Source organism: Prionailurus bengalensis, chromosome A1 (assembly GCF_016509475.1).
Source record: "Prionailurus bengalensis isolate Pbe53 chromosome A1, Fcat_Pben_1.1_paternal_pri, whole genome shotgun sequence".
Classification (NCBI taxonomy): Eukaryota; Metazoa; Chordata; class Mammalia; order Carnivora; family Felidae; genus Prionailurus; species Prionailurus bengalensis.
Window position 1 is genome coordinate 123,360,944 of NC_057343.1, and position 24,621 is coordinate 123,385,564.

General features: G+C 43.7%; 1 protein-coding gene across 2 annotated transcripts in view; it reads right to left on the minus strand.

The window, feature by feature from the left end:
- The window catches only part of DPYSL3 (dihydropyrimidinase like 3), a 114,991-nt gene that overhangs the window by 38,020 nt on the left and 52,350 nt on the right, over window positions 1-24,621 (minus strand). The gene's annotated exons all lie outside the window — the stretch shown is intronic.

A 24,621-nucleotide genomic window follows, 5' to 3' on the forward strand; every position in this document is an offset into this window, starting at 1 on the left:
CAGGCTCTGTGCTGACAGCGTGGAGCCTACTTGGGATTCTCTTCTCTCTCTCTCTCTCTCTCTCTCTCTCTCTCTCTGCCCCTCCCCAGCTCTCTCTATATCAAAAATTAATAAACATTAAAACAAATAGTCTTGGTAACTACAAGGTTTCCCTCTAACAGCTCAGTGCTTTTCTGATGTTCTTTATCTTCCTAGCAAAGAATTGAAGTAAGTTGCTGTTTGGAAAGGGGCCAGCTACCACCCATACTGAGCCCAGCTATGAAATATGACCATCCTCCTGCCTAGGGGAACATCCACCCTACAACAACAGGCATGATCATTACTTCCTTCAACAAGCATCAGATGTTAGCAAAGGGGCGTGGTATCTCAGGCCCATGGTACATCAGGGGGATAGTAAGAGGTGATCCAAGTGTAATTAACATCATTGAGATGGCATCGCTGGAGACTCCTCAAATGCTAATTAGATAAACCTTCTCCGGCTCAATAATCCAGAATCTAAGTAAATAGAGCACAGAGATGAATTACAGGCCTCGTGTAGGTTTCAGAGATAGGACTAACAGGGCTCTTGCTCTATGGACTGCTTTAGTACTAATATTAATTTTCATCATGCAGAGCAGAAATATCTAAACCTCAATTCACAGAGCTCAAACAAATGCTGCCCCTGGGGATCCTCAGCTTGTCCCCTACCTTTTATTAAAGTGGTAAATAAAACTACTTCATTCATTTAACTCTTGCCATGCATGTGGGATCTGCCACAAAGGGTAGCTTAGGCAAAGCGTCATCAGACGCATCAGATTTTCCTAATCTGAAAGGCAAGTCCTGGGTTTGGCGTTGAAGAACGGCATCACTACTGACCATCCCCTGGTCATAGAAAACCAAACCTCACTGGGTACAAAGCATGCTTGTCTGTGAGTTCACAACCCAGCTCTACAGATTAACACAAGCTAGGCCTGAAAACCAACAAGACAAACAAATCTGACATCTGTGATTAAAAGTCACCCTCGATGATGTTAGGACTGGTCAATGTGGTCCTGCGGGACTCTTCATTTTCTGTTCCCAGAGGCTGATGATGTCAAGCATCCATGAGGTGATGCCAGAAGAGGTAAAACGGTCTAGTCTGGACATCCACCAACGTTTCTCATGTAATGATACATACAAAGAGTGATGGTATTTTGAGAGCACACTGGGATAATCTGGAGGGTATATGGAACCCAAAATAAAACTATTCAGAGCCTAAAATAACTGAGGACTCTGACTGCCTTGGGCCCTGCCCAGCTGCCAAGGGCTGGGTATGGTGAGCTCTTGAAGGCCAGTGGGGTGCAAGGCATAACAGCCGGCCAGGCTGGGTCTGGCTGGCTTCTCCTATCACTAGGAGAATCAGGTAGACCAGTTAATGAGGTGTGTGATCTTGAGTTAAGACCTAACCCCTCAGAACTTCAGTTTTTATTAGCTCAGAGTGGATAATAATACCTAGCTCACCTCACAGCACAGCTGCCAGGAATAAATGGGGGGGTCGGGGGGTGGGAATATGTGTCTGTGAGTGCATATACACGTATCAGATAGCCAACACACAGTAAACACTTCTACTAAATATTAGCTATATTGATTCTGTTCATATTATTTACAGCATTTTTAAGTATTTTTAGAAGTCTAGAGGCACCTGGGTGGCTCAGCCCATTAAGCATCCGACTTCAGCTCCGGTCATGATCTCATGGTTCGTGACTTTGAGCCCCATGTCGGGCTTTGTGCTGACAGCTCAGAGCCTGGAGCCTGTTTCATATTCGGTCTCCTTCTCTCTCTGCCCCTCCCCTGCTCGCTCTCTCTCTCTCTCTCTCAAAAGTAAATAAACATTAAAAAATAAATAAATAAAATAAAATACTTTTAAAAGTCTTAAATTAAAAAGTATATTGGAAAGGGATTGTTCCCATTTTCCAAATGGGGAGATACACATAAAGGCAAGTGACTTTCTCCAAATGACAGAGTTGATTAGTTCCTGTCGGAAGCAAATCCAGGTCTCCTACCTCTGGACACTGGACAGATTTCTACCTGAGGCCACTGAACCACTTATTCTGAAACCTTATGACAAGTGGCTCATTCTGACAGAGCTCTCCTCATTGTTTGATACTGAATCTGACTGTTCCAGTGCTAAAACATCTGACCAGATCTCTGTGGCAGGTAACTTCAGGAATCGAAGAACTTTTAAGCCATTACTTATAAAAGTAGTGCATTAAACCTGCCCATTACAGCCTGAGTGTGTAATTTTTTACATTTTATATTACAGCAGCTTATTATAAAGGAGTCTCATATACAATCCAGGGTAGCACCAGCCCTTCAAGTTTAACAAAGACCAATGTTTTTTCCTTCACTAATGTATGATAATGATTTAAAAAATCAACCATAAAAAATTTGGAGTTTGTCAGAAAAAGGGAGGGAGGAGAAAGAAGGAGAGAAGGATGGAGGAAGGAGGAAGGAGAGAGAGAGGAGAAAATAAAGTCTGTAACAAGGGGTGTTGTTGAGAATGGCTGGACTCAGGGGAACCTGGGTGGCTCAGTTGGTTAAGCATCCACTCTTGATTTCAGCTCAGGTTATGATCTCACAGTTTGTGAGTTTTAGCCCTGTGATGGGCTCTGCGCTGGCATGGAGTCCACTTGGGATTCTCTCTCTCCCTCTCTCTGTGCCCCTCCCCTGTGTGCGCTCTCTCTCAAAATAAATAAACTTAAAAAAAAAAAAAAGGATGGATGGATGGATGGATGGATGGATGGATAGATAGATTCAAACTAGAACAGAATGAAAGAACAGAATCTTGAACTCAAGCCTACTGGAGATGTGGGTTCCCATTTTAGTTTTTCTCGGCTAATCTTCAAGTTAAAAGAACTTAAATCACTACCTCTGTCTGTCTGAAGTAATGAGAATACGCCTCCCAGAGAAACCAGAGCCCTCTGTGGACTTCTTCCCCATGAATAAAGTCAGCCTGAGAACAGTACTTAAGACACATCTGTTCTATACTCTGCCGACATTCCAGCAGCTCAGAATAAAAACTATAATCCCGAGAACAGAAAAGGAGGATATAAAATGAAGACTGTCTTCCAAAATCAAATACTGTGTTACCTGTGTACAAATCACAAAGCACAGACTCTGACCCTCAGTGGGGACTCAAGATCCTTTTAAAGTCCAGAGGAAGGCGCAGGTGGTTATCCAAAATAAATTCCCATCTGGGTAATTAGATTTAACTCCCTAGAGACATTCCTACTCGTAATAATACATGAGGATGGGTAGACTACGTGGATGAAAACTTGTTTTTCTTCCCCAAAGCGGCATCATTTAAAGAGAGAAAGGGCATTCTAAGGTAGTCCAGTTCACACAATATAGTATTCAGGAAAGCATACCGAATAGGCTCCAGGAGACCAGAGTTCCCATCCTGGTTCTGCAGGATTGGGTGAGACACACAGATGCCTGGACAAATGACTTCACTTCTCTGGGCTTCAGTCACCTCAAAGGGGACAATGATACCTTGATTATGGGGACACTGTATGTACAGGGCTGAACTCTTAAATGCTTAATACATGTGAGCTGCCGTCTTTAGTAGAACTGGCTACTGTAAAACTGCCCACTCACAAATACTCAGGAAGAAGTGAGCTAGCATTTTATTAATCAAAATATAACAGATCTTGCCATAAAGGGAATGCCAGAGACGCCAGTCTCCAGTCAACCCTCAGCAACTGTTCTCGGCTCCTGCCGCCAGCAGCCAAGCTCAGCCAAGACTTCTCCTTTTAAACTTCTCCCCACCCCCCCCCCCCCAGAGGGCAAGTTCTCATGGCCCCTCCAGGTCATTCTTCCTCTGAAAATAAGCCTCCATGAGGATATAACAAACCACTTGCTCTTACGGCAAGGTCTTAAACCTGCCCCCAAACCCACTCTCCCTGCTCAATGTATGGATCTGTTTCCTGGATCCTCAATGACAAACATGCCATTGAGACAGAGAGAAAGAGAAAGGTCCAGGAGAAAATAGACATACCGAAGAGCGACACAGTTTCATGATTCTGTGTCTGTACTGCAACTGAGGATAGTTTCACGGTGTCGGCTGCTCCAAACCTCTAGAGTGCTACAGACGAGTCTCACGTTCTTTCTCTCCTCACCCAAATGCATGCCCAGGTGTGCTAGACGGAGGTTAACCTGGGGCATTCCCTTCAAAACTGAGCCCACTAAGCAGAATTCATAACAAATGGGAAGGCCCATTTTCACTTTCTTTATTATGTTCAGTTTGGCCCTGGAGGGACAGAACCCAAGGCAAGGAAAGGCAGGAACACAGAAGAAACAGTAGTCACGGAGAGTATTAACCCAGGGTGGGGTGGCCACTCAGTCTTGGGAACTAAGAACTTCAAAGCCATCTATGTGCATTCTTCCCTCCCCAGAGCTATGTTAACCGTCTTAAAGATGTGATTATCAAAGGGCCAGACAAGTTATGTAGCCTGCCCTGGGTGAGAATGGAGAGGGAGGTGAACTGTGGGTGGTATCTTAATCCTAGCCCCCTGATAACAGTCTTTCCATCTGCAGCAGCATTCCAGACACATGTGAGCACAAGTGGATAACCAGGTTAGAAATGAGAGTAGGGGAGGGGAGGTGGACAGGAGGAGCCACAAGGCCACTTCATTCGCAAGGAAGAAGGTCAGCTGGGCCTATGAAGCCCAAACCTCAGATGCTCATGTACCATTTTCAGACGTTTGACATAACCTGCTAGAAACTGTGCTGTCATTTACTTAATATTAGCCTTACATCAATGTGTTCTAAAAGTAAACGCTGCCTTACTCCTATAAATTCTAAGCTAGGATCACCTACCAAAAATAGACGGCGAACCTAGGAATGAATACTATAAAAGCATCACTACACTTTGGCTATGTTCTGCTGCCTTCGAAAGGATTCTAAAGGATGAGCTCAGATCTGCTACCTTCGTTAAAATGAAGTTACCAAGTATCGGGCAGGTGTCCAATTCAGAACAGCAGTACACTGAGACATCTTCCTTGAACTATTCAAACAGGTTAGAACAATAATTAGAAAGGGGACAAAATGTCTTACTGGGGGATCCAATGTCAGAATGCCCTCTGACAGAATGACTTAAAACGATCAAATGTAGCAGCAGGGATACCACCCCTCGAGACCTAGACTACCATGGGCCAAAATGGGCTTGTCAGAAGCAAGAGCAGGGCTCCGAGCAGAGTCACAGGGATCTCTGAGATTCTGGGCAGCACAGCAGAGGAAGGAGATTACCAGGGATCACAAAGAATCACTGTGTCAGAAGGTAATGCGGAATGAGAAAAAGAGGCAGAGTCGGGTAGATCTAGTGTGAGGATACACCTGCCATATCAGAAAGCAGGAAGAGCCAGGGCCTGGATAAAAGAAGAAATTGGCACATATTTAGCTGGACTCTGGGAGGGAAATATGGAAAGGTGACTGTCTTGGATGGCAACCAGCCCTGCCAGCAGTGTGCAGAGCCATTCGGAGTTGAGGGAAAGACCAAGGGGGTGTGCAAGCCAGACCTGCATTTGCATCTCTGCTACTAAGTACTGGTTTTAGACAGGTGACTTGATCTATGTCTGGGCCTCAACTTCCCTAGATGAGTGGAACTCAACTAATCTCAGCTTCCTTAGCTTTAGCTCTCTACAAAGGCCTGCTGATGGATCTGTAAAGTACAGATAAATTTCAACAGATATCGAGTACAATAACGTCTACCCTCATAGCGCTAGTGTGAGAATTAACTATCAGGCAGGGTCGACACTTAGAAAACACTCCCTACGTGGTAGGCATCGCAAATATTGCCACTACAGCTGCCGCTAGCACCGTGCTGCCACCGCCATTTGACTGAACTTATTCTACGGATACACAAAGGCAAAACCAAATCACCGTAGAAATGTAATGTAGGTATTATTTATTATACATAAATTATTTAGTAGTAGTAGTAGTAGTAGTAGTAGTAGTAGTAGTAGTAATAGCAGTATATAAAATGTGTAGCTCAGGACCAGAATGTAAAGTAGAATATAGACTAAAGAAAAGCCAGTGCTTTAAAGAATTAATTCGTGGCTATCTTGGGTCTGGATTTATGTGACAGTTTTGTGTTTTATTATGTTTTTGTTTTTGTTGTGCACTGTTACTTACTAGGACTCAAATCCACGTGCTATGGGTGAAAGTGCTCTGCGCATATGCAGGCTAGAACCCCGAGATCCAGCTTCATTCCAACAAGATCCCTTGCCCCTTCAGCTCAACAGCCTGTGCAAAAGCCAAATGCCTACTTCATCAGGAAGGAGTGCATGAAATTTCAACCCAGGCCTCGATTTGATGGGCTTAATAATTCATTCCTGAAACACACATTTGTGTGACCGCCACCTGTGAAGTTGTATGTTAGGAGCATGTAAAGTAAGGTATGAACACAAATAGCAAGATGAAGTAGAGAAAGGGTATAACTATCGATGGTAAAATGATCAGGGGTTGCCAGTGGTTTGAGGAGGTGGTGAGTGAGGGGGATGGGGGTGTGTGCTGGTGAACAGGTGAAGGGACGGAGCCCTGAGATTTTCGGGGCAGTGAAACTATGCCGTAAGGTACTTTAATTGTAGATACGCGACAGGATGCATTTGTCAAAACCACAGAACTGCACAAAAGTAAACCTTAATGTACAATTAAGGACTTTTACTAATAACAGATCAATACTGGTTCATCATTTGTAACAAATGTACCACACCAGTCAGAATGATAATAAAGGGAAACAATGGGGTGGGGTGGCGGGTGGGGAATGAAGGGAGTTTATGAGAGTGCTCTGTGCTTTCTGCTCAATTTTTCTGTAAATCTCAAAGCACTCTAAAAAGTCTATCAATTAAGAGAGAGAGAGAGAAAGAGAAAGGGAGAAAAATCCTCTTTCCAGTAGAAATCAAAGAAGGGTCCACAGAGGCCCTATCAAAGTAGATCTTGGGAAAAATCACTGGTCTGGACACACAGGTATGGCCAAAGATAATTCTGATCAGAGTTGGGGCGGGGGGGGGGGGGACAATAATTCACAACAAGCATTTACTGAAACCTTCTTATGCACTACAAACTCTTCAAAGAGTTCAATGTATCCACAGAGAAATGCTAAGAATTACATGTTGTTATTCTCCTCATTGAATTGATGAAGACATGAAAGCTTATGGGGAGGCTGGCTCATGGCCCGACATCACGTAACCAGTTGCTTGGAGAGCCAGTATTATCAGGGCAAGAAGTGTACTTCTATGGGACAGTGTGGTGTTGGGCAGGGTCCCTGATGCCTAGGATCCTAGAATGGGGGATGCAAGAGATGGTCAGTGAAAGAATTTGACCTTTATTCTGTGGATCCCGGAGCTCAAGAAGGATTTTGGGAAAACAAATGAAATACAATCTCAGAGCATAAAAGAAAATGAAGCTGACAGAATAACCAGGCTGGAGATAAAGGAGCTGGTTAGAGAGTCACAGCAAGTGGCCAGAGAAAAATACAAGAAACAACCTATACCGTTCAGGGTTCCAGGAAAGAGACAGAATATCCAAACTAGATTATTAGAGAGTTTGACAAAGTGTGGGCAGGGTTTGGGAAATTAAATGGATGTGCAGCATCCCCAGGGCCAACCAACAGCAGGGAGCCACGCCATCCCCAGGCCTGAAGTGGACAAGGGGAGGCAGTAATGACCCGGCTGAAGAGCACAGCTTTATGGACGGCTCTGCCTGACAGGAGCTGTGACCTTCCAAAGTGGCATGCAGCCACTCCTCAGTGACCCAGCAAGAAGGAATCAGGAGGCCAAGATACCCGGTTGTTCACCCACCATCCAATTTCCTAGTTGTGCCGCAGAAACTGACACCACGTAGGAGCCCAAGGCCAAAGGGGTTGGAGACGAAGGCCAGACAGCGCCGGAGCCTGGAGCCGGGCAGGAAACGTGGACCGGGCAAGTGGAGAGTCAAGCCGAAAATATCCCACCCAGTCCCTGAATATCCAACCACGGCACATGATGTCATACGCTGCAATACAGCCACACAATGGCTTGTCAGACAGCTATTTTTTAAACAAGCTAAATCTGTCTCTTGACTTTACAATAAGTCACAGATCAGTGTGACAAATATGATACTATTCTTGCAAAAGCAAAAAAAAAATACTACATGTAAATGGGTTTATGATGTTTTTGTGTGAGCAGGAGAAAGGTCTGGAAGGATGTACACCACATTATTAACACTAGATATGGTAGGGGGAAGGGATGCAGAGGGAAGAGGTATGGAAAACTTAGAAACTTTTTCCTTTCTTTTTCTCCAGTATTTACTGACATTATTTCACTAGTTGCGCAAAGCATATGCCATTTTAACTGTTTTACAAGGGGTTTAATAGAGAAAATTATAAAGAGGTAAAAGAACAGGGTGACTGCTATGCTCCAGGTGACAGCAAGAATATGGACTAGAAAATGCATGGCATGCCATGGAGGAAAGCTAGAATTCACTCAGCAACTGAGGGGGGATGGAAAATGACATGTCTAAGTTGACCGAAGTTTCAAGGCAAGGTGGCCAGGAAGAAATTATGAATAAAAATGGAGAACAGATTAGACTCCTTTGTGGAACTTGAGAAACTTAAGAGAAGACCATGGGGGAAGGGAAGGGGGAAAAATAGTTACAAACTAAGACGGAAGAACGCAAATCGTAAGAGACTCTTAAATACAGAGAACAAACTGAGGGTTGATAGGGGGGAGGGGAAAACAGGTGATGGGCATTGAGGAGGTCACTTGTCAGGATGAGCACTGGGTGTTGTATGCAAGCGATGAATCACGGGAATCTACCCCCAAAACCAAGAGCACATTGTATACACTGTATGTTAGCCAATTTGATAACAAATTATATTTTTAAAAAATGGAGAACAGAAAAGAGTAACAAAGTTGAGGTGTAAGAGTATAAATAACAATTCTGAGGTGCTGGTCAACCACACAGCCATGAAGCTAAGTTAGAGATGGAGGCCTGTGATTTAGGAGAATGGGCAAGTGTCAACGGACGGACTGGAGCTAATGCCCTACTCAAAATGGCGATACCAACTGAAAGGCAACAAAGGATAGTAGAAAGACTCTGGGAATGGGGGTCAGAAGCCCTGGATTCTGGTCTTAGCTCTGTGACCCTGAGCAAGGCACTGGGCCTCTCTGGGCTACTATCCAATGAGTGGTATTCCCTTCCTCTTTTAGAAGCGGACTCCTCTTTGATCATTTCCGACTGGCAGCTGGCTTTGACTGGGCCTTTAGAATGACAGGGAAGCCTACTGAATTCCAACCCTATTGCTTCTCGGAAACAAGAAACTCTTTCACTGAGGCTGAAAGCCGGCCCAAGGCAATTCCCAGAGGAGAAATGCGGGCTTGGGCCTCAGAATGTGTGAGCGGCACCTTCAAATGATAGGCGACTGCTCCCCATCTATTTGTGGAGGCCACAGGGATTCTTCTCCAAGTCTGACCTTATACTTTTAAAATTGGCGGGGCTGCCCAGGCATTGCGGTTATAAGCACACAACCACTGACTTATGCAACTTCCCAAAACTGGTCCTGTGGTGGATGCATTAAGAGAACATACAGCTGTGATGTTCCAGCTCACATCATGTGGCTGCAGAAAGGGTCCTTGGAGAGAGATCGTGGGAGGAAGGGACTGTTTCCAAGACGTTTCCCACTTTGTTCTGCCTTGGAGCCCAGACGTCAGAGATTGGGTCTGTACAGGAGAGCAAAGAGGGGCCTCATCATTCACTTTGTAGCTAAAGAACCCAAGTGATGAATCAGTGCCAGATGGATTGGGGAAAGGGGAAGGGCTGTGGAGTCCCAGTCCTTGCTGCAAAATGAGGAAAATGATATCCACCCCAAAGGACTCAAGTGAAAATTAAGCCCAAATTCTGGTGCATGGTAGGTGCTTGATAAATGCAGGTTTCTTTACAGGCTGGGACACAAATCTCAGGTCAGCGCTTCTCACCTGGATGCCTGCTCACTCTCTCCTCTATCCCTGAAAAATAGCTTGGCTTTTCATTTCTTTTTAGTGTGCACATGTATGTGTGTCTATATCTTTATTTATAAGGTTTTTTTTTAGTTTATTTATTTATTCTGAGAGAGAAAGGGTGGGGGGGAGCAGAGAGAGGGGGACAGAGGATCCAAAGCAGGCTCTACGCATACAGCAGAGAGCCCTATGCAAGGCGCGAACCCATGAACCACGAGATCGTGACCTGTGCTGAAGTCGGACGCTCAACTGACTGAGCCACCCAAGCTCCCCTTTAAGTTTTTTGGTTTTTTGTGGGGTTTTTTGTTTTGTTTTTTTAGGGTTTGTTTTTTTTTTGTTTTGTTTTGTTTTGTTTTTGTTTGTTTTTTGAGAGAGAGAGAAAGCACGTGCAGGAGAGAGGCAGAGAGAGAAAGAGGGAGAGAATCCCAAACAGGCTCCACGATGAAAGCACTTGAGCTTGAAGAGGGGCTCGAACTCACGAACCATGAGATCATTACATGAGCCAAAATCAAGAGTTGGAAACTCAACTGACTGAGCCACCCAGGTACCCCATGTGTGTCTATGTATCTTAACTATCTTCCTATAAGAACACAAATACTTCCTAAGGAGTACGGGGAGCTGAGGGGATGCACCAGTTCACTCTTTCTTCTGGCTCTTTCTGGACACAATTCGCAGACAATGGTAATAACTGATTCTCTTGGTTGGTTTTCTCTCTGCCTAGAAACCTGCAAACCCACAGCTCTGTTTTTATTTGACAGATAGGTGATTATTAAAGAAGTAGCTATTTTTTCACTCTTGAGCCCCAAACTTCTCCAAGTTCTACTGGGCAGAGAAAACTGCAGGTGCTCTGAGAACAAGGACTTCAAGCAGTCAGGTGGACTTTGAATGAAATGAACCCTTGAAATAAATACAATTGAGCCTCCATTTAAAAATGATCAGAACTCAAAAAATGAGATTGGCAGGCAGTTAATCCTATAACAAAAAGCTTATTCACACAATAGGCACCTCCTAGAATGTACTTAAGACTGCCTTTTCTATTTGCAAATATCATGCTGCAATCACAAGACTACATTCCCCATTCTTGAAAGCCTGCAGACTTCATTCCTACCTGCCAAGTCTTGACGTTGCTTCTCTGCTTCATAATCACTATTTAACATTCTCGGATTCTAACATCAGGAGAATCATCTTTTGAAATAATTCCAAAATAGTCCGTTCTTTTATGACCTGTCCCTGCTCAGAAATGTTTCAAAAACTGGTACAAAGACTGAAGTTTAGAGTTGCAAATGTTTGATGCATACCCAAGCAAGATGTGCATGGTGACATGTTTCCAATTGTGTCTAAAAAACAGCACACATATAACAAGCTTTGCAAGTGCCATCAAGTTGGCTCAGAGAGAGCAGGTTTCCATCCACGTGTTACCGCTTTTGTCCGTTATCCCAAATCTTGTCACCTTCATTCACTGTCTCATTCATTCTAGGTTAGAGTGAGCCAAGCCTTGGTGACACAGTGGGGAAGGACACAGACGTGATCCCTCTGACCAAAGAGCAGATACCTCAATAGCCCTCTGACAACCCTGTTTCTTTGACACCTGTTTTCCACAAACCACTGGCCCTAAGGAAAGCACATTAGCTTTTCATTCACTGATCTATTTATCCATTCATTCTGTCACTTCATGTTTACAAATGCCTCCTAGTCACAGTACACGAACAAAAATAAATTCTCTGTCATCGTACTGCAGTGGTTGAAAAAGCAAAGAATAAGTAAGTTAACTAAATTAATAACTTAATTTCAACAGCAGACAGTGGAATTCAGAAAGAAGGCAAGGGGACAGTGGAGGCTTGGAAGAGTCTGGAACTGCTTCTGATTATGTTTTCAAAGAAGGCATGTCTAAGAAGCTGTCAGCTGAACGGAACTCTGAATGATCTGAGGGAGCAAACCAAGGAGAGGACTGCTCTTAGGAAAGACTGTTCCCCACTCCCAGGGAGCAGCAAGCACAGCAGTTCTGAGCTGGAGGTGAACGTGTCAGGTCCCAGGGAGTGCGAGGGCAAAGGATGACTGATGCAAGTCACTGAGGACCGGTTGGCAGGACTGGGAGTCTGGGGAGGAAGTCACAGGGCCAAGCCAGATGGAACCTTGACAGCCACTGTCTCTTGTGACTTGATCTCATTTACGTTTTTAAAGGATCACCTTGGTTATGCATAAAGAATGACCTCATGTGTAGGTAAAGTGGAAGCACAAAGATCAGTTAAGGGGTTGCTTCAATAAGACAATGGAGGCTTGAGCTAGGATGGTGCTGAGTGAAGAGAAATAGTGAGAAGTGATTAGATTCAGATTCCACTCTGATGCTGAGCTGGTATATAGCTGAGCTGAGCCTTAAGGACAGTTTCTGCCGAAAACAAACCCTATCCACCTCCCAACTTGAAAGTGTCTTCCTTACCAATAAAGTCCGAGTAGCTTTAACCTCTACATTTAAGCACTGCTAGACCACACAAAACAGGGAGGATGAAGCGGCAAGAGAGCCATTTACATTCAATAAATAAAGCACCTCATACTTCCCATATGATTTCCCACATTTCCCATATTACTCTTTGGGTTTACCAGTAGATCAAATTAATTTGATTTTTCTTTTCTTTTTTAGCTGACTGAATATTTATCAGGCCTTACTGCTGAAAATTCTTCTAAGCTATGCCATTATAAAACTCTGGCATAGATAGTTCCCACATCCACTCATGTCAACAGATGTATGGGTCCGGATTCCTGCTTTAGCAAATGTGACCCAGTGTGGGTAACTGATTCCCCTTCGAAGGGTCAGATTTCTTCAGGGCCTGGGTTCCATCATCCCAAACCTTAATTCTTCACTCTGTACAACTGCCCATTTTGCAAGTAAAGGTATGAGCCACTTGGGAAGACTTTGTAGTACAACTCAACTGGCTTAATTATCTTTTAAAATTTCCCTGATCTCTATATTTATCCTAAAATCAGGGGCAAAATTTTTCCTGTCCAATCCATTAAGTGGATTCTAAGTCACTGAGGTTCAGGAATAAGTGTTTTCTTCTTCCTAACTTTAAACAACTAGATAATACTGGTGACCAAACAGCTTGGATTAACTTCCTTATTGGGAAGTAGCATCATGTACTAAGTAAGGGTTTAAAGTTAGACAAGGAGGTGAATTGGGAGCTCGCTCTATTAGTTACTTACTCACTGGGTAACTTTACATAAGCTAACCTTCGGAATCTCAGTTTCTTCATCTGTAAAGTGGAACTATTAATAATTACCATCTAGGCATAAGGAGGAATGAGATGCCATATACAATATTACAACTAAAAATCAGTTAGGATAGGATCTAATAGGACATAATTTCTCATACTAATCATTTAGGTTTCTCTTCTCTGTTCATTGAGAACTTCCCAAGTTTGAAGATTTGAGTTTTTAAATGTCTTTGCCCTTAACTTCCCCCAGTATTAGTTTGCTAGGGCTACCATAACTAAGTCCCACAGGCTGAGCGTCTTAAACAATGGATTTTTTTTTTGTCTCATAATCTGGAAACTAGAAGTTCAAGATCAAGGTGTGGGCAGGACTGGTTTTCCTCTGATGCTTCTCTCCTTGACTTACAGGTGGCCTTCTCCATCTTATGTCTGCAGATGGTCTCACTCTGTGACTAGGTCCTAATCTCTTCTTACAGAGCCAATCATAATGGATTAGGGCCCACTCCAATGACCTCATACTTTAATCATTTCTTTTAAGGCCCTATCACCAAATCCAGTCACATTCTGAGGTACTGGGGGTTAGGAACTCAACACTAGAACTTTGAGGGGACAAATTTCAGCCCTTAACACATCCTCAACCTTTTCACCTCAAAAAAAAAAAAAAAAAGTATGAGAAATGCACTGAACTAAAGCAAGAGAAACAGATTCTATGCTTCTTTTTTCTTTTTCCTTAACTGTTTTGCTGTGTGACCTTTGGCAAATTATTTTCCCTCTTTGGCCCATATTTTCTTAATCATTAAAATGAAGGGGTTGTAATAATGGATCCCTTATTTCTCTGCCTGCCCTCAACTGAGCAAAGCTAAGTTTTCCCCATAATTTCTCACATCAAAGACAATCTGAGATAGAGCATGCAATAAAGTAACTGAAATAAAAACAAACAAAACAAAACATACCTTCTTTGTGGAATCAGCCCAGGATGAAGTCTCTAGAAGCAGAGTATTAAATCCAATTGCTTTAAAACCTTCTAAGTTGTTTATGCCCTCTGTCTCTGTAAGGCCATAATTTAAACCAATTTACTTGGATAAACCAGAAACCTCAAGCTGAATTTATCAATATCCCCCAAACAAAGTAATCTCATCAAGACTGGGGACACAAATTGGCTTTGAGGGAAAGAGTATATGATTTCAAATAAAGGTCTCCTTGAAAGAATTAAAGGGGGGAGGACTTTTAAAAACAAACGTACATACACACAGGGAATGTAAAATTAAAACCAGCTTCCAAGCTCCTAGGTTAAGCCATTAAGGAGAGGAGAGAAGGAGCTGGGCATGTCTTCCCCTCCAGCTGCGTAGCCTCAGGTCTCAGGACACTGTGTACCTCTACAAATGTCACAGCTGCAGCGACTCAGACAGGCAAGCAAGGGTGGCAGTGAGAAAACCAATGTGCTCCCTCAAGAGCAGAAGAAGAGAGAGGGAAAGCGGAACTCTCCATGGAAAACGGCCCAACTGCCAAAGCAATCAGAGCAATGACAAGCATATTGGAGGATGATGAAAGATGGCGGGATGCAAATCTGTAGTCCATCAGTCTTGAGCTGAGAAACTCTGGGTAGGTCACTCAACCTGTCATCCTCTAACAGCTTTTGACTTCACTTCAGCTAAAAAAAAAAGCCACTGGAAACAAATCCATAATTTCACTTTTGTTGTTAAGACCAAGATCCTGGAAACAAACAAAAAAATTAAACAAAGTGGGATGGATTAATTTAACCAGATCCCCAAGCACTGGGATAATACGTGGGTTTTGTAAATTATGGTATGGAAGAATATTTGAAACATGGAAAGATGCCATAATATATTGTGGAATGAAAGGCAGGACATAAAACAGCATAATACTATGTGGTACGATTTTAATAAATGGCATCTACAGTCATAAGAAACAATTCTAGATGGGTGTACTCAGAGAATTTATAATGGCTGTCTCTGAGTAATTTAACTCTAGTTATTTGTATTGTTCTCATTTTGCTTGTTTTTGGTAAAATTTTCTATAACCCTCATGCTGTTTTTTGTATTTGAAAAAAAAAAATCCTACTTAATTTTAAAATCTCTGTGCTGCGGGGAGCCTGGGTGGCTTAATTGGTTAAGCGTCCGACTTCCACTCAGGTCATGACCCCACAGTTTGTGAGTTCAAGCCCCACGTGGGGCTCTGTGCTTACAGCTCAGAGCCTGGAGCCTGTTTCAGCTTCTGTGTCTCCCTCTCTGCCCCTCCCCTGCTCACGCTGTCTGTCTGTCTGTCTCTGTCTCTCTCTCTCAAAAATAAATAAACATTTAAAAAACTTAAAAAAATAAATAAATCTCTGTGTCCTACCATAAACCAAACAGTAGAAGCAGCCCTAATTCATTCAGTCCCACTTGTGTCTCCATTTCTTCATCTGTAAGGGAAGTCTAGACTAAAATAATCTCTAAGGGAACTCCAACTCTATGAATCTCACAGAGCTACATGTAATCAAAACCTCAGCAGAATCTTGCTTTGGATTTATGGAGAAGCTGGGGAGTGTCCTGTAGGCTATGGAATGAGAAGGAAGGATTCAAATTCATGTTAAGAAGAAACCCTCATTGGTATTTTTGTTAATTCAATGCAAAATGGCCTTCATTGCTACGAGGGGTGGCCCCCTAACAGGTTGGCCCTGTAGATATAACAGTCTGCAGCCACTCAGGACGTGGGAAGCAAGGCTGCCCCTAAAGAGAAGACTGGAGGGCTTCCGGAACCAGGCAGTGCTCATGCAGAGGAGGGCACCAAATGGCTGTTCTCTGCACCTCCCAGAAAACCTCAGCCTGTTCACACCTCACAGGAAACAGGTGCAGAGAAGGACTTAACCCTGGACTTGAATTAAAGGCACTCCAATTTGAACCACTGTCTCGTGACACTGGAGGTGGGAGATGATAAAAGAAGGGAGAATGTAAGGTAACTCTGCAGGGCAGAGTTAAGACTGTGGGCTGACTAAGTTTGAATTTTGGTGCCACCGCTGATGGCTTGTGTGATCCTAAGCAAATTTTCTGACCTCTCTAAGTTTCCTCCTCAATAAAATGGGAAGAGTGAGTTGGAAATCCATCTATGTAACTGCACAGTTTTGAGGATTACATGAAATAATGAAAGAAAACCATTTAGCACAGGATGAGATAAATGCTTGTTGTCATTGTTATTGATATTAGAAGTAGGAGTAAACTAATTTCCCCTCTGTGTTCTAGACTAGATGCTCCAGGGACAAGCACTACATTGCTAAGTCCAGAGCCAATGGTCAATACTTATTATATAATCAAAAAATAGTTAATGCTATTATACTTGATCATGTTATACATCACATATTCTAATATATAAAGTATTTCAAGTGCTTTCTGACCTGAAGTTTTAGGTTCCATAAATACATTTGGATTCTTCATTTTGCCTTCTCTTGTAAGTGCTCCCTTTAAAAGGATCTAGTGACTATTATTACACAGAGATTATTGAGACCATAAACTGTATGGTTTACAGCCAGGGATGAACTTGGTAAAACGTGCTTGAAGTTTATCCTCACCCATCAAAGCAAAAAAATGAACTTCAGAATAATTGCTAATCACAGGAATAGCTCCAAATACAAGCCCCGAGAAAGTGGACAGATGCAAAGGAGTGACGGACTAAAATCTTTGAGTAAACACACACACAAAAGCATAGGAACATTCCATCTAAAAGGCTAACCCTAAACCGGAAAGCAAAAAAGAACTATGGGCGACTCCTTCACCAAGCTTTCTAAAAGGAGGAGTTTTCTGTACAAATGCAGACTGGCCTAACTGCTGCTAATAATTCCAATGGCTTGTGGTTTCTATGCAAAGACAGAAAGGCTTCAGTTAAGACCTATGTTAGATCCTGGTTCAAAAAGTCACGGTGACGACTTTGTCTATTTGAAGGAACGCATAAAGGTCTCTTTAAATCATTTGCTGGAAGAGAAACAACAGGTCCGTTTGCAAGCAAGAAGTACCCAGGTAGGCCCTGACACAGACTGAGAATGAGGCCAGAAGCAGGATTTGGAAGAAGAGGAGGAAGGGAGGCCTGAGAAGAGAGAAGAACAAATGAGGGCTGGGCTCCGACTGCCCAAGTCAGAGTTGAGCCGGAGTTGACTCGGCTTGCTCTGCCAATGGGCTGTCATGTTTCTCCTGGCTCTGATTTTGTGCCGGTTTCTGAGAGCCAAGACTTCTCTCGTAAAAACTAATATTCAAGGGAGCTGTCAGCAAAAGGGAGGAGGATGTACAAGCACAAATGTATGCACATTTCTGGTCATCTTCTGATCATCTTCTGACTTGAAATTATTCCAGCAAACTAAGTGTTATATGTATCCATTCATTCAACAAATATTTACAGAGGGCTTAATATGTGCCAGCCAAAGACTAAGTGCTACAGATTCAGTGGTAACAAAACCAAAACCACCCCTACCCCATGGGGTGTCCATGGCATGATTTGGCCTTTGGGGATGGGTTATTTCCATTGGATGGCAGCCATTACCCTTAAAATACTGGCAAGAGCAACTGGAAAGAGCTTGGTGGAGCATATATTGACTTGGAGCTGTTTTCTGTTGTTTTGCCTATTTGTTCGACCAGTCCAGACTTGGGACAATCTGTCACCTTTGTGCCCCTGTTGATGGTAGCCTTACCCAAAAGAGAGACTGTATGTGTCAGCAAAGGAATCATGGTCTCATATTAATAATACTCATTTGAAATAATACCAAAGTTCTGCTAAGGAAAGGACCTATCAGTCATCATTACTCCATTTCTCTCTTGCACAGAGTCTATTAATCAAGTCTACCATCTGAGAAAAAGCCTGGGATTTTAAGTGTAAAAGGCAAGCAACCAAAGACCCTTAGACCCAACACAGATTTGGGCTGGTTGCATTCAGTTTAAGCCCTGATTTTTTTCTCACTATGTTCTTTTCCCTCATGGGAAGGACTTAGAATTCTTCTCTGAATTCAGAACACAGTGACAAGGGCTGATCAAGATCTCAGGATAAAGAGAAGACAAAATAAGGCTCACAGGGTCATCTGCTCTGGCAGGGACCTTGTGGATCATTTAGTTCAATGCCCTCATTTGACTGACGCAGAATTGAGAGGGATAATAAGGTTTGCCCAAAGTCACATATAAATTAGAGGCAAGGGCAGGTCTGAACCACAACATGCTGACACTCCATCCATGGTTGCCCTTCCCTGTCAAAGAAACATGAGGGCTCCTGTTCTCTGCTAGCCAGCAGACCCCTCTCTTAAAAACTCAAGTCTCGCTTTTTCCTGCATATCTCATTGCCCAGTGCTTCCCAGGAAAAAAGAGATTAATTAAGCTATGAGAAATGTGTCCTTGAATTCCAGATGTCCCAAATAGGTTCCTGGACCACTCTAGAGTGGAGCTCCCCCATCTGGCTTAGAGTGCTGGGCATGCCCTATATTTCTCTGGCACAATGGGAACAGAGAGCTTGGCTCCTTCTGTGTCTGGGAAGCGGACGGGGACAGAGTGAGAAGGGGCCTTGGGCCCAGATCTGCACTTATGCAGGACAGGAAAATAGCATCTGCTTTTCCACCCTTCACTCCTACATGCATCTGGGCAAAAGCCAGGAGCTAACTCAGACAGCTGGCAAAGCAATGCGGGAGCCACTGTTAGAAGGACATTGCACTCACTCAGTTGTTGTTCAGGTGGTGATGTGATAGGTTTGGCCAGATCTTCCCCACTCATTCCACCCTGTGAACAGGGACCAGCATTTGTGAGCTAACAGGTGTGGACAGCTGGAGGTGATGGGGGTGGGGAAAACCACCTGTGGACACTGAGTGACTGCTTTCCTGCCTAAGAAACCAACTCACGCCCGGAGGGATCAATCCCAGAATCCTGCTTTTCCGACTGTGTGACGTTCGTCAAGGAAGGTACTGAAACTCTTGGAGTCTCTCTCCAGAGCGCAAAATGATGGTGAATCATTGCAGCTAGAGGAGCTGTTGTGCATCAAATGAGGTAATCCATGTAGTTTGTGCTAAGACACTCAGTAAATGGTAGTTATTAAAAGCTCCACTATGCTCAGGCCCATCTTCCTAACCACTGAGTTCCCTACAATCTAATTAACAGAAGAAAGTTCCTCAAGAGAAGTTGTTTCTGTTAAGTAGACTCCACGGCAAGATGAGGGCCAAAGGAAGAGGCCAAAAGGAGTGGCTCATCCTATTCCACCACAGTTTTTTTTTTTTTTTTTGTCTATTTCATACACTGAAATAGACATATATTGAGTTTACTGAAAGAGGGATTTCACAACAGAAGAGTCTGAAAATAGAAAATAGCCTATTTCTCTGGTTTGTTCAGAGTCTTTCTCATTTGTTTCTGAATGGCCTATGGAAAATGGGAGAAAAGCTAAAATGGAACACTGATTTGAGGAGGGAGGAACACTGGAGAGCCAGTCAGGCTTCCTATTAACATTCATCATGGGAGGCAATGACATACTCAAATTTCCAGTCCCCTTAGGATTTAAGCACAAATGCAATCAAAGAGAAGTAGTTTTATATCCTAGGGAGACATTCCTACTATTATAAACATTCTGTAACTTTTCAAATGTGATAAGCAAAAGTAAGTAGTTCTATGAAGTATGTCAACAGGTGAAGAAAGTAGGGTTATTAGGACATGAAGGGTTTTTGTTGTTGTTGTTTTTCAAGTTCAATTCTATTTTTTTTTCCAACTGTGGAGAAAAGGCAGAGAAAAAGCTACTAAACAGGGAGTTGTGAAAAAACTTCTAGAAAGGGAATTCATAACCTGTGTCACTTTAGGCTACAGGTTGATGAGGACTGAAAAACACTGCAGTTCAACTAATTAAAAAATGCCCTTTATTTAGGTTAGGGAAGAGTCTCTGTCTCAAAGTCCAAAGGCAATCCAATGGCCTCTATTAGACTGTCAGAAATGAATGAGAAGCTTAATTTTGTAACATAACTAAAGCAAGAGAAAAATAACAGTTTTTATATGACATTGTATTAATTTTTGGTTTTGAAAACTTGTATTCAAAAAATAGTTTCCTAAGTAGCCTCTTTCTACCCCAGACTTTTATCAAGTCTTCCCCTTCCTTAATTTCCACACTGCAAAGTAATTGAGATTTTATAAATAAGTCAGTGTTTACTCTTTTGAAGACACTGGGGCTCACAGACCACTTTCAGGGTCACTCTCCTCCTCTGGGCCTTTCAACAGCCCAGTGAGATAAGCGGGAAGATTTTCATTTATAAGCTGACAGTTCTACCACATAGACAAGAATTCCCTGAGGAAATCTATCCCTCCAGAATTCCCCCAAATGCCCCCCACCCGCTGCCCCATGACAGCTAGTAACAGGCAGAGCTCTTGACACACCTGAGGCACTTGGCTAGTGTTTCAGAAAGAGGAAAACCCTGGCTGAGAATCACCAACGAGCTGCTCAAAATACAAAGCAACAAGTGAACAGCGCAGGCAGGCCCTGAGCTGAGATGTCCATGATCGGATATCTAAGATGCTTTCCATTCCTAAGCCTTTGATAGTTCCCCTCAGTCTTTTACTCTGGAGTTTCCCTTCCAAGATGCTTTACATGGGTAGAGCCGAGTGTGGGTGACGGCTCTTCTTTTGGTCTCCTATACGCTGGTTCTCCATGTCCTAAATATTTGCTCCCAGTTCAAAGTGAAGCGAGACGAAGCAGAGATGCAGGGGTGGGGCTGGACCTAGGTGTCCTCCAGGTTCTTGGCTGGGTCTAGGCCCCCCAGCTCTTAGCCGCTGCTCTTCGTAGGACCCCTCCCCTTCGCCTGGAATACAGACTTCCCACGGCGCCCGCGACGCTCACCATCACACCTCTCATCACACCACAGCACCCTGGAAACAACTCTCAAGGTCGTGTTCCCATCCAAGGACATGTATTCTGGGAATTCCCAAACACACACCAAACACATCACATCTACCTCCAATGCGGCAGAAAGGCATTCTCTGCAAGATAATATTTACAGAAATCCACTTAGTGTTTGCAAAAAGCCACTTCTCTGTGATATGTCTCCTAGAGAGAATTCTGGAACTCTTTATCCACACCTTCCAAATTTCTGCTGCATGTGCCTCTGGGAGGCGGCAGCTGTACCTGGGCTGCTGAGACTGTGAAGCCAGACAAGACCTGCGTTTATTTCCAGCTTTGCCCAAAACTTCTTGCTGGATAACTAACTTCACCTCTCTGTGCCCCAATTTCCTCAAAATGGGTTTTTGTAGAGACGCTGACAAGAAAAGACATAGAAAACACTGGAACCTAACTGTGAGATCCCGACCTCTCCTGGGGTCCGCTACAAGTGGTAGCTCACAGCAGAGGAAAACAATGACTGTAACTATCCTAACTTCTTACCTGCAGAGCTCATATGCTATCATCCCCCTAAATGTTATTCATACTTATTTAATATGAAAAGTAAGAGAGACCATGTTATGGGATCTGTTGAGAGTAGCAGGAAAAATATGCTGTCTGGATCCTCCCAGGACTAATTAGAGAATGTGAGTCTTTCCTCTTTACCACTTACCCTGGTAACACCAAGTAATAGTAATGGTAGAAGCAGAAACCCCAAAATGAATGCAGTGGTGAGGGGCATGCACTTTGATTCCAATCAGGTGTGTATGTTTGAGTCCTGCCTCCAACACTTCTTCTATCACTGATCCTGGGCAAAGGCATTTGATCTTCCACAGGTTTTTGATCTATAAAATGAGGATAACTATAGTACCTTTCAGACAGTGTTGAGTCAAGGATCAAATGAGACAATGCATATAAGGCAAATAACACAATAAATGGCACAAAAACTCTCAAGAGGTGTGAGCTATTCTTATTAGTTATAATTTTTAATTTACTTATTGATTTAACTGATGACCATGAGACGGTGATGTGCTAGGCACCATGCCAGATAGTGGAGACAGGTGAACAGCAGCACAAAGTCCCTGCTCTGATCTGCAGAACCACCCTAAACTGCCAGCCTGACATTCAGAAGCAAGGGCTAGTGTGGAGGTAGACCATACAGGTCATGTACATAGATAACCTGAGTAGGAACAATGAGATGTGAGGCCAGAGACACTCATGGAGAAAGCCCCAGGCAATTCTACCAGCAAAGAGAAATTTCTCTTTCCAAGAAAGTAATAAACACAGGGTAGTAAGAAGGCTTTGATCTCAGGAAGGCAGCAAAAATAGGTGGCAGGAAAAACAATACAAACAAAGCCTTACAAGGGCCCCCAAATTGTGGCAGAGGGTGGTGTCTGGGGAGGCAAAAGGTATCCGGCAAGAAAGACTGCCCCCATCAGTCCTCAGATTCTAGTGACATTTTAGCTACTGGGTGGGGCAGCCTTCAGGGAAAGGAATACAGAGAGGCTAGAAAACTTAATTCAAATTCCATAATCTTACCATTTAAAAAAAAATATGCTAGAATGACAGCAGGGGATATATGTTGCATTTAGGTCTTCAGTGACATTTTATGTGTATGTATATCTGTGTCCATATTTTCATGTTTTTGATTATATCTAGGAAGGGTATCTCAACCTTTTTAGTATATAGAAAACTATAATCATCAAAAGACATGCAAACGTACAAAAACATTTGAATCTAATAGGACCCTTGTTCACAGAAATACAAACACAAAGCCTGAGGAAAATCTACAAATGGATTCCTTGCCCCCAAAGACCAATACCCCCCTCCTGCCATGCTCCTCTCCTCCTCCCCCTGCCAACCCCCACTGGCCCCACACCCTTTCCAACAATGTGAATACGAGGTAGTCTGGTTTGAAGAAATTCACAACCACTGTCCATTCCTGTCACAAATGCTGGAGACACCCAGCCCCAGCTTCAAGGGAGAGGTGGCTATGCAGCACCACGCCCCATGCACAGAAAGAAAGAATGGAAGCTGCACTGAAAATGAAGGATGCACCCCAGGGAAGAGCATCCAGACAGGAACAAAAGGGAACCCCTTGCAAACCGGGCCCTGGGATTAGGGCATAGGCACGTTATGGGGGCTTGGAAAGCAAGTTATCGGGACTATATTTCTCCATCATTCTTGAAAGGTAGCCTAAGTGATACCTACAAGAATGGGCGTGGCCCTCAATGCCATATCACAGGCTGAATCCATAAGAAGAACCTTGCAGTCTTCCCACCAGAAAGAAAACAAATAACCTTTTCTCTGCTTACCCCACACAGGAGAACTGGCAAAGGTACACTGGCTGTAAGGCAAGTGGCATACAGCGCTCATACACATGTAAGAGCATGAGAGCTGGGCTTCATCCCTCCTCAGTTAGGGAAACAGTATAAAAATTCAGCTTTTGTCCCAGTCTTTTTTTTTTTTTTAATGATACCTTCCACAGCTCTCTGCAAAGACAACTGGCACTGAGAAAATTCAGTGCATTGTAAAAGATCCACAATGTTTCAATAATGCAAGGCCAACGCTAAGATCCACAATGTTTCAAAAACACCTGAAGTCAGTATCACAAAGTGATAAAGGAGGATGTGCTTACACCCCACACCTTTACCTGGAAAAAGGACCCCCACCCATCCCCACTCTTTCTCCTAAGCAGTGTTTGTTCCCTAATACCAGCTGGACAGCAGCTGGAGGTGGGGTGCACTTGTGTGGGGTGAAGCTCAGGTGCATGAAAAAGAATGTTTCAACAGAAATAAACCACTTGAGAATAAAGTGCACTAGAGGCAAGAACAGCGACCTCCTGCCTACAGAGCTAAGGTCCACCATTGGCAATCTCACACACATAGGGCGTTCCAAACATAGCAGAACAAGTGCAAACAGACGCATGCCCGCAGCAAAACCTGGTGGATCCCTGGCAAATGAACTATCGTAGCAGGTACAGCTCTACCCTAGGGCAGCTGCAGAGTCTCCCAGGGGCAAGTGGATCACTTCCTTTGTTCGCCTTGCAAAGATGGAGTAGCGACCCATTCCCCCACTTACATACACACACACACACACACACACACACACACACACACACCATTCACTAAAGACAAAGCACTACCACACAGCTGCATGCTAAACTAATAAATGTCAGTGTTTTTTGTCATTGTCGTTTTGCCCCCTACCCTTTTTTTTCCTTCCCAGTAATGCCCACCCCAGCCTGTGGTAAGCCTCATTTCAGCGCAGCGCAAAGAAATCCCGAGCCTGGGCGCGGTATTTTTGCCGCTGAGAGCTGGCTCTGGAGAAGATGGGGCTTCTCTACCTGCTAACGGCACGTCCCCTCTCCACCCCGCCCAGGGCATTTGACACCCGCTCGCCGCGGGTGGCTCGATCTTGCACACAATGGCAGTTGGGCACGGACTGCACCCAGCGTGTGTCTGCGACCCCCTACTAAAATCTGACCTTAAAACTCAGCCTATTCTTGGGATAAGGGGTGGGGGGGTGACACGAAAAATATAAAATGCATCGAG